Here is a 17,550-nt window from a genome sequence, read left to right on the forward strand (position 1 = left end):
TAGTTTTTTTCTTAAACAACTCATATTAATCGAGAAAGCTGCTCGTGAAGCTGTCCCCCCTCCCCCCAACTCAAAAAAAAAAGCTTCAATAATGAAGCTGAGCTGTGGGTGTGCAAGGGCAGTAGTAGAATGCAAGGTGACTTACCGTAAATATAAGCTGCTCAAAATTAAGTGGATTTATGAGATAATTAAATATATTTATAGGTTTTAAGACGACCTGCCTTGCATCCTAGGCAGCAGCAGACCTGAGAGAGAGAGCATCTACCGGCTAATCCATCAAGCAAACCGAATATGCCTAGGGTGTCCTATCCTATACTCCAAGATTGTTACTGTACCATCATCTTCTTCCTCGCTTCCTCTCTGTCATTCATTCATCTCTGTTGCTGACTAGCAGCGAGCTCAGTCAGCACGAAAGCATTCTCTTTCTTTCATTGCTGGATCATATCATCCTGTTATACGATGCAGTATCAGATAGTCAGCTTGTGCTGTGCCGCTCCGTCAGTCTCGGCTGTGAGCCTGACCCAGACACACACGAGAGGGAGAGGGAGAGGGAGAGGGAGGGCCGGCCAGCGACACCACAGCATGGCGGCGGCCATCCTAGCGCCCAAGCCGCCTCCTTCGCTGCCTACAAGGGCCTTTCCTTCCTCCTCCCCCTCCCCCTCGCGGCTCTGCCTCTCCCCGCGGCATCCCCTGAGAAGATTGCTCCTGCGCCCCATTCCGTGCGCCTCATCGCCGTCCTCCGTCGTGATGCCGGACCCGGACCTCGAGCCTGAGCCTGCCCACGATAGAGACGGAGATGGAGCCCAAGACGAGGCGCCGGAGTCCAGGCCCCGCCGCATCGCCCTCTTCGTCGAGCCCTCGCCCTTCGCCTACGTCTCCGGCTACAAGAACCGCTTCCAGAACTTCATCAAATACCTCCGGGAGATGGGCGACGAGGTGATTGTGGTCACCACGCACGAGGGCGTGCCTCAGGAATTCCACGGGGCCAAGCTAATTGGCTCATGGAGGTGAGCTTGCTAGCTTTCCCCCCTTCTATCTGCTCCCTATCGTTCTCTGCTGCTGAAGTTGAAGAGGCGGACTTTTTTACCATCCTCCTCGAACAGCAGCTTGCGCTACGCTTTTTTAGTAAAAGAGAGAGAAACGATATATATTTACCACCTGTGCTCGCGTGGCATGTCAGTTTCGCTGTTCAGCTCTGATCCGAGTCAGCAGGTTCAGGTAAAATGACCGCCCTTGCCCCTGGCTTCTCCCTCCCCTATTATTAACACACGAGCCCCACAAGTCATATTCTTCTTCAACCTCTGGCCATCACCACACAACGAGGAAGGGGAGGAGCTCGTGCAGTCCATCGACAGCTAGCCAGTCAGGCACGAAATCGAAGCATTCCAATTCAAATCCCCTTCTTGGCTGGCTGGTCTTCGAAATCGTTTTCACTGCAAAAGCAAAAGGATTTATTTACTACACCTTTCTAGATTTCATGAGCTGAGCCCTTGACGATGAGGCCGGAGGCATGGTGGCGGAGCCGCTGGTGCACAAGGTGCTGTCCATGGTGACGACGTCGCCAAGGGCGACGACAGGGTGGGCATCATGTCCTTCAAGGTGGCCAACGCCATGACGCGCGCGGTGAACCTCTACCGCTCCCTCTCCGACGCGGAGGCGGCGCGCCTGCTCGGCCCGCTCTGCCTCGGCTCCCACGTCGTGCGCGCGCTCGTGCCCGGCGACGACGCGTGCCTCCTCGCGCTCGCGCTCGCCGAGAAGCTCGACGTGTTCAACCGCGTCGTGGCCGTGGCCTCGCGCCTCGGCCGTCGGTGTGCGGCCCCGGCACTCATGGGCTTCGACCACGTCTACGCCGACTTCCTCGCCGGCCGCTCTGACGTGGGCGCGTTCGCCGTCGCCTCCGCCTCCGACACCGCGTCGCTCGTGCGCAGGCTCGACCGCCTCGCTGCCGCCACCGCCGAGCTCGAGGCGCTCACATGCGCCAGCTGCGCGCCAACTGGAACCGTGCAGTGGCCGCGCTCTCCTGGGTCGCCGACGCGGCGCGCTGGATGGAGGACACCTGCTAGCTGGCGGTGGTCAGGGAGCAGAGCGCGTGAAGCTGCGTAGGCGCGGCATGCTGAACGTCGGCCTAGGCGTGCGCCGTGCGCCATGCAAAGTGCTTTGCTCTCGAGCCATGACATCATGATGATGTCATATACGTTCTTTTTTCCTTCACAAAATAAAAAATAAATATCTTAAAATACAAGTATACGTATCCTTGTCTTCCGCTATCCTGAACCATCCGTCCTTTAATCTATGGCAATGAGGGGAGGGGCATGACTGACTTTTCATATAGGGCTGCTGACTCGGATTTGAGCTGGACAGCGGAGCTGGCGTGCCACGTGAGCACAAATAGTAAATATGTATCATTTTTTTTTCTCCCTGCTGCTGAAAAAAAAACGTAGCGTCATACGCTGCTGAGTATGGAACGTCTAATGGTAAAAAGTTAATTATCCCCGCCCTCGGAGGTACTGGAGTGCTGACAATCGCTATCCGACTGCCCGAAGCGGAGGTTGAAGACGAGATCCGAGCCCTGAGCGGACGAGAGGCAGAGCAGTCGACGCAAGCTTGAGTTCTTGGGCTGGGGCGGATTGGCCCATCACGCGACCAGCGGCCTTACAGCCGCTCTCCCTGGCGGCTTGGCCTCCCGCCTCCCCCACTCGACATTCGGCAAGGCCAAGCGCGGGACGACGAGGCGACGGCGCTCCCAGGCTCGGCGCCTCGGCGGCGAGTCGCTGGCTTCCCCGGCCTCTCGGTCCCGCCTCCCGCCTACTGGTGACCTGGCCCGATGCCCCTAGCTAGCCTCTCGCGCGTGTGCAGCCGGCACCCGGTGGCTCAGCGGCTGCGTGCGGCAGGCCAGCAGCTGCGGCTGCGGCTGTGCCCGGCGGCCCCTGTGTAGATGTGCGCTGCTCAGCTGCTGTGCCCATCGGCCGACACCTCTGTGGCTCTCCTTTGCTCGACCTCGAGGTCGTCCCTGAGGTGGCTCAACGATTTACTGGTTTTTGCTCATGGTTCATGGTTGGTGAGGAGATGAACTCATTCTTTTGTGATTAAATAATGTCATTTCCTATTGATTTGTCTTTAGAATTGACAGGTTTTGTAATTTGTACTATAACTATCAAATTGAAACATGTTGTGGATTGCAATTTTAAAAGTATATCTTGATTTTTGTTTGTTGTTTTACAACTTTTATTATATATATATATAGAACTACTATCCTATAGCTGGCTACAAAATAACTTATTCTGTAGCCACTTTGAGTTACGATAATTACTATGTTAATTTACGAGATTATAGTAATAACGCCCTACCCTCTTTGATTTGATCCCAGCTTCCCTTGCCCCTGGTATCAAAAGGTTCCGCTGTCGCTGGCCCTCAGTCCTCGAATCATCGGAGAAGTTGCTAGATTCAAGCCTGACATTATTCATGCCTCTTCCCCTGGGATAATGGTCATTTCCACTACACTTACTCACTACTGTATCCCCTCCCCTCGTCATATTCTGCTAAAACTGTTTCTTTTCTTCTTGGCAGGTATTTGGCGCGCTTGTCATAGCAAAATTGCTCTGCGTCCCTCTGGTAATGTCATACCACACCCACGTTCCAATGTGAGTTTCTCCTTCCAAATGTATCTCAATTGTCAAACAACTGAATCAGATTTATTCACCGCTCTCCACTGCCAGTTGCTTGGCATACTGCTGCTCTCACATTCACATACTGCTTTTCACCAGCATACATGTAGCATTTCTGCTGTTCTGCACAAGAAATGGGCAAAAGAAATTGTCTTATTGCCTTTACTCACTGTCGAACCTCAAATTTCAAAAGTGAAGAGAAAAACAAGACCTGTGAGTATTTCTTGTATTTCATAACCGAGACAATTTGAATGTTCACTTCACCAAGAGAATGGCAACTGGAACAAAACAGAGTCGTCTTCTCTTAGCTTGGCTGAATGCTTAAAACCACCTCAACCTAATCAGAGTGTCCTTAAAAATCATTGTTCGGACTTTTCAGCATTCTGTAGAGGACTCTTATTCAAATCATATCCTATAGCATCATACTTTTTACCTGCACGGCTGCATGGACAACTGATCCTTTTGATTATGGCAGTTATATACCCAGATATACATTCAGCTGGCTTGTCAAGCCCATGTGGCTAATTATAAGTAAGTTTTCAATCATCTATTGCAGGAATACATTTCTTTTGCGTGATTAAGCGACTGATATGTTTCCCACTTGATATAGAATTCTTGCACCGAGCTGCGGACCTCACACTGGTACCATCCGTTGCTATCGGCAGGGATCTTCAAGCTGCCCGTGTTACAGCAGGTTTACTTAACTAATCTATCTGTAGTTTCTTGTTCTTGTTAATTGTACCATCTCTCAAACGGTGCATGTTTCCAGCCAATAAAATACGCCTTTGGAACAAGGGTGTTGACTCAGAAAGCTTCCAGTCCTCGTTTTCGCAATATGGAAATGCGTTCAAGGCTAACGTATGTATATTCTTCTTCCCCTCGCACAGTTTTGTATTTGTCCATTTCAATGTCTGAGTGTGGTTACAGTGATGAGCAAATATTTTCTTAGACTAGATGAGTGCCCGTGTGTTGCAACGGGTATGAATAATATATATTCAGGTCCTAAGTCATGATGCATGAAAATAAGTGAAGGCACCAGAAGTCCGGAACAATAACTGAATTAGTTTAGATATCTATGAGTAAACGGTGAAATGCAGTCTTGATTGGTGCTGCAAATTGCTGCTCGTGGACATGGAGTTCAGCAATGTGGTCTGCTCAGATACAACGGATACATTCAGAACTGCCCATGAGAAGGCAAAGAACCCAGGAGGGGCTATGCCCATGAGGAGGCAAATAACCCAGTAGGGGCTCTCCAAAAAATTAGTGCAGCAATTTTCATGTTCCTATCGTGTTCCTAATTCTGTAGAATCCTAATTCTGTAGAACCGACAACGATGCAAATTGCAATATTTGGTTTAGCTAAAGATATATCAAAGTTTACTTGTGCTATGCGATCTTGCATGTCTAAATGATGTCCGAAGTCAAAGATCAATGTTTGGTTCAGGTAAAGGATATGTCAAAGCTTGTCAGTGGCGGACCCAGGATCTGAGACCATGGTAGTCCTGGTAAAAAAATTTCATGTGTAATACTATAAAATCCAAACAAAAAGTTCGGCAAACATAGCTATAAATTAACCAAATTACGATAATACATTTAAAATGTTCAAAACTTACATAAATACTCCCTCCATACTGGTAAAGAAAGCCGTTTAGGATATGATTTAGCATACCCAGGAGTGATTAATTAAGGGGTATTTTTCCCTGTTTTCCCTTATTAAATAAGGTTGCGGGTATTGCCTATCCAATAAACTTTCGTAGCTGGACTAGTAAGCGTGTTGCAGCCCGAGGCACGAGGTCTCTGGTTCAATCCCTCTCGGGCGCGTTATTTTTTTTGAAGAGCTCATGGATTTGCGGTGTCTTCGGCCTAGACTGAGACGAGAGTGACCGTGGACCAATTTCTGAAAAGTAGTAATAGAATTTTAGGCCAAATTTGTGGGTAGTCCTGGGCCTACCCATGCTACCTACTGGGTCCGCCACTGAAGCTTGTATGTGTAAAATAAAAATAATTCTACGTTCCAGAAATCCCAAATTGACAAGACAACACAGAGAATCATAAACCGATTCAAAAACACATCTAAAAAATCATCTGGTTTTTATCTATGCCAGTTTGATACAGAACAGAGCTTGGAGCATGCTAAAGAAAATATCTAAATGAAAACTAAGTTTCACCATGGCCTTGTTTAGATTGCCTCAAAATTCCAAGTTTTTTCACTCTCTCTCCATCACATCAATTTTTGGACGCATGCATGGAGCATTAAATGTAGGTAAAAAAATAACTAATTGCACAGTTTGGTTGTAAATCACGAGACGAATCTTTTGAGCCTAGTTAGTCCATGATCGGACAAAGTTTGTCAAGTACAAACGAAACGTGCTACAGTGTCCAGATTGCAAAAATTTGCAATCTAAACGAGGCCCATGCATAATTAGTACATGTCCTGCCAGCTGCATGAGATTCCTGTACGTGCACCATCCACAGTTTGATTTTGCGGACATATATAGGTGTACCTTTTCATTGCCTGCCTGAAGGGCTAGTTTATCTGTAAGGTACGTGCGTGGTGAGTTTTTTTTTTTTTTTGAAATAAAAGGCAGGAGCTCTGCCACTCAATTAAGTAAGAGAAAGAGTTTAGAGCTTAATGTACAAATGGCGCCCCCTGGCGCAATACACGACGGTCCTAGGACCGGATTAGGAGAGATCAAATCCCGCTGCTAGAAAGGATTCACCCATCAAATGTCATCGCCCTACGTCTTTGCATTATATCCTCTTTTGCTAATGAGGCCACCTGCTGCGCCGTCATGTGGGTGTTTTCGAAGATCCTCCTATTCCTCTCTTTCCACAGGTTCCACACAATGTAAATGAGGATGCCATTGAACCGCTTGCGGTCCTGTTTGGGCACCTTACTTGCCTCCTCCTCCCACCATTTGGCCATGCATGTAGGGTCCTGTTGTGGAAGATGCACCCTGAAATTCTCCCAGGACAGAACCTGGTCCCAAACAGCTATTGCGAAAGGGCAAAGCAAAGATAGATGAATTCCTGTCTCCGGCGGCCCATTACACAAAACACAGTGCTCCTGATGCGGCCATCCTCTCTTTTGTAAACTGTCAGCCGTTAGAATTTTACCATGCATGAGGATCCAGGCATGTACCTTGCATTTATTTTCCGCATGCGCCTTCTAGATGAGATCATGCTGAAAAGTTCGATGTGAGCCTCGGAATTGTATTCTATATGCCGAGCGAGTGGAGTAAATACCATCAGCCGTCCACTTCCAAGTGATTGAGTCTTGCACATCAACCTGCAGCTGCACATTTAGTAATCTGACCCATAGGTCAACGAACTCCTGGACTTGTGCAGATGTGGTGATCCGTGCCTGCAATGATCTGATCCAGTTTCCATTGAGTAGTTCCTGGTGTACCGTTCTATTTTTTCTGCGCACCAACTTGAAAAGGTTGGGCGCAAGATACCTGGGTGCCTCGCCTTCTAGCCAAGCATGGTGCCAGAACCGGGCTTTGCGTCCATTGCCTATGGTGACTGTGGTGGAGGAGTTGAACAGGAGACGATCTATGTCGGTACATGGAACTTCTGTTCCCACCCATGGTTTGGAGTCGTCCACCCATTCCTGCCACAGCCATCGGAGGCGCAGTGCTCTCCCAAATCTCTCCAGGTCAGGCACCCCCAGGCCCCCTAGATCTTTTGGCATGCAGACGGTCGGCCAGTTGACCAGGCAGTGGCCTCCATTGGCGTTCTCATCTCCTTTCCATAAGAAGGATCTTCTGATTTTGTCAATTTTCTTCCTTGCCCAAACTGCTAAAGGAAACACGGTGAGATGGTAGGTGGGCATTGAGGATAGCACCGTGGTGACCAAAGTTTGCCGGCCTGCTCTGTTAAGCATTTTTCCTTTCCATCCTGGCAATCTTTGTCCAATGCGCTCAATTAGAGGCTGGACGTGGATCTTCTGCAAAGATCTCGTATGCAGCTGCAGCCCCAAGTAACGGCACGGGAAGGAAGCTCTTGTTCCAGTGAAGGAAGCTAGAACATGATCGAGGTCGATGTCTTGGCATCTTATTGGATGTTTATATGTAGGCCCGAGACTGAGCCAAATGCATGTAGGATGGCCGTGGTGGCTTCGAGGTCTTCCTTGAGCGGATTGATGAAGATTGCTGCATCGTCAGCATACATGGATGTCCTCCATCTTGCAGCCGGCAGTGGCAAAGCGGTGAGTGCACCGTGCTGTGTTGCCATGTCTAACAAGCGCTGCAACGGGTCCATGGCGAGGATAAACAGCATTGTTGACAGATTATCACCCTGTCGAGCTCCCCGCCTATGGCTGAAGACCGGTCCCTGTTGCCCATTAAGCAGCACTCTTGATGAGGAAGTGCGGAAGAGGATCGATACCCACTCACGCCAGCGTGGTCCGAAGCCGATCGCCTGCATTACCTCTAGGAGGTAGGGCCAACTGACCGTGTCGAAAGCCTTGTGAATGTCGAGCTTTAGGAAGATAGCCGGCAATTTCTGCTTCTGTAGGGTGCGCACTACGTTTTGGACGTCGAGGAAATTATCATGGATAGTCCTTTTTTTGATAAATGCGCTTTGGCATTTGGAGACTAAGGAGTCCAATATCGGCGCCAATCTGTTTGCCAACAATTTGGCGAAATTTTTTGTGACGCTGTGTATAAGGCTGATGGGCTGGAAATTTGTCACACGCATGGCATCCGTTTTTTTGGGGAGCAGGATAATGTTTGCTGAATTTAGTCTTTCAAAACCTTGTGAATTCAGCGAGAACATGCTGTTGATTGCCGCTGTGATGTCGTCCTTGATTATTCCCCAACAAGTTTTGAAAAAGAGTCATGTGAATCCATCCGGACCTGGCGCTTTATCAGACGGCATGGAGTTTATTGTTTCCTTGATCTCTTACTGCGTGAACGGTGCCTCAAGTGCTGATAGGTCTCTTGGGACATATCCAAGTGCTTCCCAGTTGAAGGTTCTCCCTCTCTGTGAAACTGAGCCTAGGTGCTCTGAGAAATAATCGGTCACCACTTTTTCCTTGTCATTGTGTACAACTGCCACGCTCCTATCCGTGTGCAGAGAGTGGATGTAGTTCTTCCTCAATCTTGTGCTGGCCCTGATGTGGAAATATTTTGTGTTCGCGTCCCCACTGCGGATATATGCCGCGCTCTCGAGCGCTGCCCCTGTTCTCCTGTGCCACTTCCAATTGTAACAGGACCTCTTTAACAATGGCCAGCTGCAGCCACGTGTCCCCAACCTTCTCTCTGCGCCACTTCCGGATGCCTTTTGCCAACCTTGCCAATTTTGTGTTCAGCCGCTTGAGAGGCAAGATAGAGTGGACCGGTTTGCTCCAAACCTGCTGAACCATCTCCTTGAACCCGTTCACATTCACCCAAAAATTCTCGAATCGGAAGGTTGAATTTTGGTAGTGCTCTATGTCCCCTTGCAGGAGAAGCGGGGTGTGGTCTGACATTAGAGAAGGCAGGGAATGAAGGAAGCATGTTGGGAAGGCTAATTCCCATTCCGGGGTACAAAGGAGCCTGTCGATTCTTGTGAGAGTGGGCCTGTCCTGCTCATTACTCCATGTAAATCGGCGACCATTGAGACCTATTTCTTTTAGGTTCAATTTGTCGATTACTGCTTTGAAGGCACCCATTAGACGACGGTTTAGGTTCTGATTGTTTTTATCTTCCGCCTGGTAGATCAAGTTGAAATCCCCAAGGATCAGCCACCTTCCATGAGCTGGCCTGGGAATTGATTTGAGCTCTTGGAGGAATTGCAGTTTTTCAGCATCACCTTGTGGTCCATATACCACAGTAATCTGCCATTTGATCCCATCAGCTTTCATGGTGCAGGTTGCTGTCACGGCATGTGTAGATAGATGGGCGTCTGATAGCTGGAAATAATCCACATTCGCCGCTAGAAGGACGCCACCTCTAGTTTGGGCTGCAGGCAGCACAATGAAGTTGTCTATGAATTTGGCACCCACCGTCCGCCTGACAACGGCCGCATCAACGTTCTGTAGCTTTGTTTCCGGTAGGCACACAATGGAGGAGGCTGTGTCCTTAACCAGTAGGCTTACAGCATCTTGCCTGACCACGTCATTGAGCCCACGCACATTCCAGCAGAGTATGTTACAATTTCTTTGTGACATGGAAGACCAAATTTGCCCCCAGCAGCGAGAAGTGGCAGCGTATCACAAGCAAGGATATGCAGCTAGACTGGCTGTGGATGGAAACAACTTTGTTGAACGGCTGAAAGCAACTGAAAGCCCCTAGCTGCCGGCGCTGAAGAGTGTCGCTGTGGTGTGGCAGCAACAGTACAGCGACACCAAGTTACATGACGATTAAGGCGTTGTGGAGGTCGCTTTGGTGATTTTGGGCCCTCGGCCAGCACCCGTGCACCCTTTACAAGCCATAAACTGAAGTTGACAGACCACCATGAACTGACGACGACGGCGACCCGACTGAAACTAAGAAACAGATGGTTGATGCTTAACATGAGCCAAGTCTTGCTGCCTATGCCTGGGAGCAGCCCGCGCCTGTGTCGCTGTCAAGGCCGCACAAAGCTGTCAGCGCCTTAAGTAGCCAAGCAGTGCGTCGTCCGCCGAGCGGTCCTCGTCCTCCGCGAAGCCAAGCTTCTTCATAAGGACTTGACGAGCTTTCGCCTGTGCGTCTCCGCGCGGCCAGGATGCCGCAGCGATGCGCACACTTTTGCGCTGTGGGGGCAGTAGCCTGTCTCTTCCCACGCCCGCCTTGCGGCCACAGCCCGCTGCGACGGCCCTTGGATAAGCGACCTGGTGGTCTGGTGCGTGACTTTGCTGATGAAGCTGGTGGCTGGGTTCTGTTCCGTCGGCGTCGTTGGCGACCGCTGCTTGCGTGGGTTGCGCCTGGAGTAGACACAGTTGGGGCGGAACCTCCTGTGCTGAGGCAAGCAGGAGCGAAGCGCGTCGTGTCCGGATTGGGGGGGGACTGCCTGCGCATTGCAGCCGGCTCCGCTTGAGGTGACGCCAGTTGGTTGTTTCCTTCGGTAGGAGGTGGCTGCTGTCGACAGTCAGTGCTGGTGTTGTGGGTGCCTTGGGGCTCTGCTGCAGGGTTGACACCTTCCTGGCGCGCCGAGAGTAGCATCTGGTCGCACGTCTGGGTAGGTGGGGACGTCATCTCCCCATGGGGCTCCCTCTCCGGTGTTGCCGAGTCATCGAGGAACACCTGGCCGATCCGCACCCCACTGGATGACGCGTCGACTTGGTGAGTTGGGGCTGCTGGGGGTGTGGACCGGGCTTTGTGTGTTTGCAGGGGCAGCTTGCGGGCCGACATCGCTGGTGCCGTGGAGTGCTGCGCGCTGGGCGTACCTGCGGTGTTCATCGGGCGCGTCGGCCATGCCTTGACTCTGAGTGTTCTCTCTCCCTCGTCCGCTCCGGGGCACGAGAGAGGCTCCAGTACAGGCGCGTTCCCCAGCGTTCGCTCTTTCCAACGCGGCGGTCACGGCGTACAATGTCGTCGTCGTCGTCGTCGTCGCGGCGGTGGCCGTGCCTGTCCTCTGGTGGAGGCGGGTCATGGCGCTCGCGCGTCATGCGTTCGCCGTCGACGACCCCGTAGTGCCAGATGAAGTCCCTCGACTCAATCCGGCCGTGGTTGTCCGGGGGCGGCTCAAGGAGGTCCAAGTGAACGATGATGCGGAAGGTGAGTCCGCGCTGGCCGCGTGGAGGAGCAACGCCATCGTGAACCTGGACTGCATTGTCTGTGATTGTGAGCCATGTTACCTTGGGGATGTCGGAGGGGTTGTAAGTCCAAGCCCAGAGGCACAGGGCTCTGGTGTCTTCCCGGCGCAGTGATGTCGCCTCCACATAGTCGAGGTCGCACGCCCTTGCCAGTTGCCACCACCCGCTTGGCAATGCCCTCGTTCCACGCATGAGCTGGGACACCTTCGAGGCAGAGGCGTACGTGGTGGCGTAGAGCGCAGTGGTTCCCGTAGGGGAGAATGCGCCAGGGCCAAATGCGGAATCCAAGATTGCCCACAGGAAGCCTTTCCAAGGCCACCGCGGCGTCACGGTGGTGCGGGTGCTTGAAGATGGCGAGGGCGGTGCCGTGACACCTTGACGTCTCCCCGCTGGACCCGGAAGCGGGTCCGGAGCGCCTTCACAACCTTCTCTGGTTCCACATCGCCGTGGCCTCTGCACTGACCAAGCACCACGGCGCAGGAAGACAGGCGCACAGCTTCTTCTTCCATCGCGTCGGTCGCAGCCGCCACTGTGCTGGTGACCTCCGGTCGGGTCGCGGGGTCCCCACGGGCCGGCATGGTGCGGCGTGGAAGGGGTGGGAACTCGCTGGGGACCGGTGGGGGCGGAGCGGCGGGATGCGAAGGTTGGTTGCAGACTGGGGCTTTATGGCCGAACCTCCTGCAGCTGATGCAGCGGACCGGCTCTCTACACTCTGCCGCCCGGTGTCCACCAGCAAGGCATCGGATGCATTTACCACGGAAGGCCCATGAATGCAGAGTAGGGCTGATGCAGGCGGGCCGTTGGGCGAGTTGAATTCGCCGTAGCTGCACCTGCACGCTTCCTCCGTACAACCTTCGTCCAACCGTCTTCATCGTCGTCAGGCCGCGTCGGAGCAGGGTGGCCAGGCATAGTCGAAGCGGACCCTCCGCTGCTCAGCCGCAGGGGGTGGGGTGGCCGTGGTCCCGTCGAAGCTCAGGGCGAGCGAACCGACGATGACGGAGCGCAGTCGGGGGTCGCAGGGTCACTGGAGGGTCGGAATCCGCCCGGCACGGGGCTATCGGGCGACTTGGCCGAGGGAGGCGGACGCTCGTGGGCGCCGCCGCTGGTGAGTGGTGGTGAGCCTAACGGATAATTGGCGACCATTATTTTGACTTGTGCGTGGTGAGTGGTGACTCAAAAATCCCCATACATACAAACTGAACTTTCCCACCTTCATTTTTCTAGACTTCTCATATTTCTCTTTATCACTTTGCCCCTTCAGTGCGCTGCTTGCTGCCAGGAAAACATACTTGAAATCCTTTTGGCTAATTGGATCATTCCGAAAGGCCAAGCATGTAACAGTATTATCATGTTTCACCTCCTTCCAGCTGCAGCCCATCTGAACAATGAAACACTGCTTACATGCACATAGTTTATGAATGAATGATCCAGGAAAATGATACATGTTCGCTTGTTGGTTTCAGCCAGCCCAAACCAGCCAGCCAACAGTGTTTTTCTCTCACAACAAACCAGCCCAGAAACCAACCAGCGAACAGGCCGAGGGACCGGAGCTCCTTTTCTGATATTTATTGTGATATCGCTTGGTTGAATGTGTCGCTTCAGTTTTCCCATCTACAACATATGTAACAAAGAGCCTAAAAAAGATGGCACTCACTTGAAACATATAAGAAAAACATGTGTATTTACATGATACAGTATTAAATATGCACCTTTCCCTGCTGTCCACATGCCCTGAACAACCAGCTGGTTCTACTCTGAAATTTCTGACCTGAAAAAACAATTTAGTCAAGTAGAAATGTTTGGCAAACTTCTTGAAATAGTGGAGCACAGATGCCAACAGCAGGTTATATGCAAATATGATAATTGGCTCATAAGAACAGCTATTTATTACTGATGAGGAAACGGTTTATCGTACATCGTCACACACGCATACCAGAGCGAGGGCACGACAAGGTTTTGGCAGCAGCGCAGGACGGCAGCCGCCGCCGGTGGCGAGGGCCTTGCGCAGATCCGTTAGCGCAGCGTGTAGGCCGTGTCACGGCCCGCGTAAGTTGCTGAGCACACGGCGGAGCACGACAATGAGCCACGGGTCAAGGTTAGCGTCGGGGGCCAGTTGCGGCCACGGATCCGACTGTTCTGGCCGCGGATCCGGCTGTTCGGGTGAGCCGCAGCAGAGCCAGGTTACGAGTGGGGAGGGAGGAGAGGGAGAAGAAGAAACCTGAGGCCCGAAGAGTACCTAGCTTGGCCTTGAGGTCCTCCGCGCCGGATCAGCGCTCCAGCCTCCTCCATGGTTGGCAGCCCCGATTCCTCCATGGCTGCAGCAGCACATGGGGCGGCGCCGTTCCTGATTCGGAGGTGACGGCTCAGGGATTCATAAGGGCCCTGTTTTTTTTGCTTGGTTTAGAGACGTGGGTCGGCGGCGTACGGGGCTGGGCGGCAGCGCTACAGGGTGGGGCTGCGGCGTCGGCAGCGGAGGGGCTCAGGCGGCGGGGAGAGGTCGCGGGGCTTCATGTTTTTCTTACCGAAAAATCGCACGGTGAAAGCCTTCGGTGATCCGGCTTCACCACGGCCGGGTAGACGGGTCCTCTTCGTATTTTTTAGTTGTATGCCTAACTGTGGTGCTAATGTGTTCTGGTTTTCGTTGGAGCAGAAATGGCGAACCAGAAAAGCCACTTATATTTTATGTTGGGCGCTTAGGAGTCGAGAAAAGCTTGGATTTTCTTAAGAGGTGAGCCCTTTATGTGCCTGGTATTTTGAATGCTATGGACTATGGTATGTACAAGGTTGATGCTGGATCATAGGTTTGTTATTTTGCAGAGTCATGGACCGACTTCCAGGAGCAAGGATCGCATTTATTGGAGATGGCCCATTCAGGTTAGCATTGTTATTCCCTGGCCCTTATGCTTTAGAAGTGAATTAGTTTCCTTGTAGATTAGTGGGGGAAGATTTGAAAACGGGGGGAGTGTGATTCTGTCTTTGTGTGCAGGGCTGAGCTCGAGCAGATGTTCTCAGGTATGCCGGCGGTGTTCACGGGCACGTTGCAAGGGGAAGAGCTATCACAGGCCTATGCCAGCGGGGATGTGTTTGTGATGCCTTCCGAGTCAGAGACGCACCAGGGGATGTGGATGACTGTGTTGGCAAGATCGAGCAGCTCCTGTCGAGCGAGGAGCTGCGAGAGCCCATGGGGAGGGCTGCCAGGAAGGAGATGGAGAAGTTTGACTGGCGAGAAGCGACGAGGAAGATCCGGAACGAGCAGTACAGTGCTGCGATCTGGTTCTGGCGCAAGAAGAGGGCGCAGCTGCTGCGACCCCTCCAGTGGGTGTTGCGGCTGCTGAGGCCAACAACGCCTGGGGCTGCCAATGCCGATGTCGTAGCGAAGCAATCATAGGAGGCGGCTATTATGGTTGATGGTCCCTTTTTTTTTTCCCTTTCCTTGTATAAAATGGGCGAAGGACGCTATGGCAGATGATTGGATATGTTTCAGGATTAGAGGGGAGGAAGCTCAAGCTTCAGCATTCCGATTCACTGAAGAATATAATGAACAGTTTAGGATTGTTAGATTGTAAATCGTCCGTGTCTATGTATTACTTCTTCTTGGCTTGCTACACTATGTAGTACAGTATTGATCCTTTAGTAGGAAATTGGTCTGCAGTCGACAATGATAATAATATATCTTGAATAATAAATAGTTTTTTTGTATTCATTCTCAGCTTGCTCTCTCTTTCTAGTAGCAAAGAAGGTGAAACGAACTGCAAAGTGTTTCAAACTTGTACTAGGAGAGTGATTGCAAAATAAATTTCCTCTTTTTTGGGCAAAGAAAGTTTAAAGGAAAATTTTGATGTGTTTCGGATTTTTCTGGATATTTTTCTCATTTTAGAAATAAACTAAATCTATTTTTGGAAGCTTCTAGAGATATTTTCATGAGCTCTAAACATTTTATTTGCATTTATCATGCCTTGATATATATTTAGGATTTCTCTCAAGATTTTTAGAAACTTACACATTTTTCATGGTCTAAAAAACGTATCTTTTTTAAAATAAAAAAAAGGATGACCCCACCTTAAGAGCCACTTCAAACCGGGGCAGGTGGTAATTTTAGCAGTTTTGAGAGTTGAAGGGATTGGATATATGATCTTTTTTTTAACAGAACTGGGAGGTGCTCTGCCTTTTCATTCAGTAGAAAGCATAGTCTGAATATTTACAAGGTAATGAAAAGAGCAAAGAAAGAAAACAACTAAAAAAACTATTGTGGAACTACTGATTATCCTCAAAAGCTAGGCGTTGCATCTGTACATCATTGATAATGTCTTGCAAGAGTTCTTGTGTGGAGCGCGCCTTGTAGTCGAAGACTCGCCGGCATCTTTGGTCCTTATCGTTTATGCTGAAATTTGGCTTATGCTGATGCTTATGCTAAAATATTGTGAGAGAAAAACACTATTCTATGACTGAAAAGTAGCTCAAGCGAACAGGGCCTTTCCTTCCGCAAGGCGTGTTCGCTGCACCTCATCTCCTTGCCCTTGTGTTTTGGTAATCTGTGTCCACCAGTCTTTCATGTTTGTCATGGTAGTTGACAGCCCCTGCTCATTATGTGTGAGTCCCACCTGCCGCCAAAGCCTTTTGGCATAGCTGCATTTAGCCATCATGTGCAAATGAGTTTCTTGTCTGCAATGACATAGCTTGCAAATCGGGTCCGCCTGTCCTCCCCTCTTGATGATTCGATCAGCCGTTGGAAGTTTTGACTGAAGCAACAGCCATATGAAGAAGCAGCACTTTGGCTCTGCTTTTATTTTCCATACCTTTCTCTAGTTATGATCCAGAAAAGTCCCGACAAACTGCGCATCGTATGCTGATCTTGCTGAATATTTTCCTGAAGATTCGAATCTCCATGAGAGTGTCCTCACTTTCCTGTAATTGGACTCCCTGCAACTGACTCCAAAGATCGACAAACTGGCGGAGCTGTTCCTCCGTGTTCATTCGGCGAAGTTCTCGCATCCACCGTCGTCCCTGCAAGGCACAGGCGACGGAATGGTTTTTGCGCCTTGCCAGCCTGAAGCACGCAGGAGCGATGTCTATTGGAGCTTTCCCATTTAACCAATTGTCTTTCCAAAATCTTGACCTTTGCGTGATTATTGTGCAGGTTTTGAATAACTCTTCCTCACTCTTACTCATTTTGATTATCAATCCCGTCCATGGTTTATCTGGAGCAGCCCATCTGTACCACATCCATCTAAGGCGCAGCGCCCTGTTGAAGCACGCCAAATCCTTTATGCCTAGGCCTCCCAAAGATTTTGGTTGCCTTCGACTGTCTCCAATGACGAAGAAGCGCAAACGCAAAATGCGTAGTCAACAGTGGTTTGCGTCGTCAAAAACGCAGTCCAACGGAAGACCCAAACAGCCGACCGATTTTGCGTACCATGCAAAGGGAAAGGCAAATAAGCGTCTTCGGCAGCCGGACGACGCAAATCTCTGCCGCAAGACGACGCAAGAGCTCGAGCGCGAGCTCCGCCGGGCCGCGGGGGCGAGCTCCGCCGGGCGCAGGCGCGAGCTCCGCCGGCGCGGGCGCCACCGGCCGGATCCGGGAGAGGGAGGGTCGGGGAAGAAGAAGGGGAGGGAGGGGGTCCGGATCTGGCCGGGAGAGGGAGGGAAGAAGGCAGGCCGCGTCCGCGGCGGGCGCCGCTTGCTCCGAGCGCCGCGCCAGCGCTAGCGCCCCACGTCGTCGCCGTCGCCATGCCCTGCAGCCGCGTGGGAGAGAGAGGAAGAAAGGATTTGCCTTCGCTGTTGTTGGAGACGGAACAATCTGGGTAGTGTTATGACTGTAGGATCATAGATCTAGACTTTGACTGTTCTATTCGGTATAACATGTAAAACGGTAGATCCTAGGACATGTAGAACGGTCTACAGAGAGACAGGGAGAGAAAGGGAAGGGTACCGAACTTGAGACCGCAGGGGTGGAGGATCCAGTAGCCTCCATCAGGTTCGTCGATGTAGACTGCGCACGGGCAGCGACGGTCGGTGAAGAGAGGCGACGCAGTGGAGTCGGTGATGACGGTGGCGGCTTCCCGTCGCTGGCTGCGCGCCCTCTTCGAGATCGGAATTAGGGTTTGTCGGTGGGGGTTTGCGGCTCACGGCGAACCTCGTACTTTGAGCCGCCGGCCCCCACCTCTTT

The 17,550-nt window shown here is 51.3% G+C and overlaps 1 pseudogene; it reads left to right on the forward strand.

Annotated features, from left to right (window-relative positions):
• Window positions 1-235: 235 nt before the first annotated feature.
• On the forward strand, window positions 236-15,087 carry LOC136549268 (sulfoquinovosyl transferase SQD2-like; annotated as a pseudogene).
• The last annotated feature ends 2,463 nt before the right edge of the window (window positions 15,088-17,550 follow it).

This window comes from Miscanthus floridulus, chromosome 4, assembly GCF_019320115.1.
Source record: "Miscanthus floridulus cultivar M001 chromosome 4, ASM1932011v1, whole genome shotgun sequence".
NCBI classification, from domain to species: domain Eukaryota; kingdom Viridiplantae; phylum Streptophyta; class Magnoliopsida; order Poales; family Poaceae; genus Miscanthus; species Miscanthus floridulus.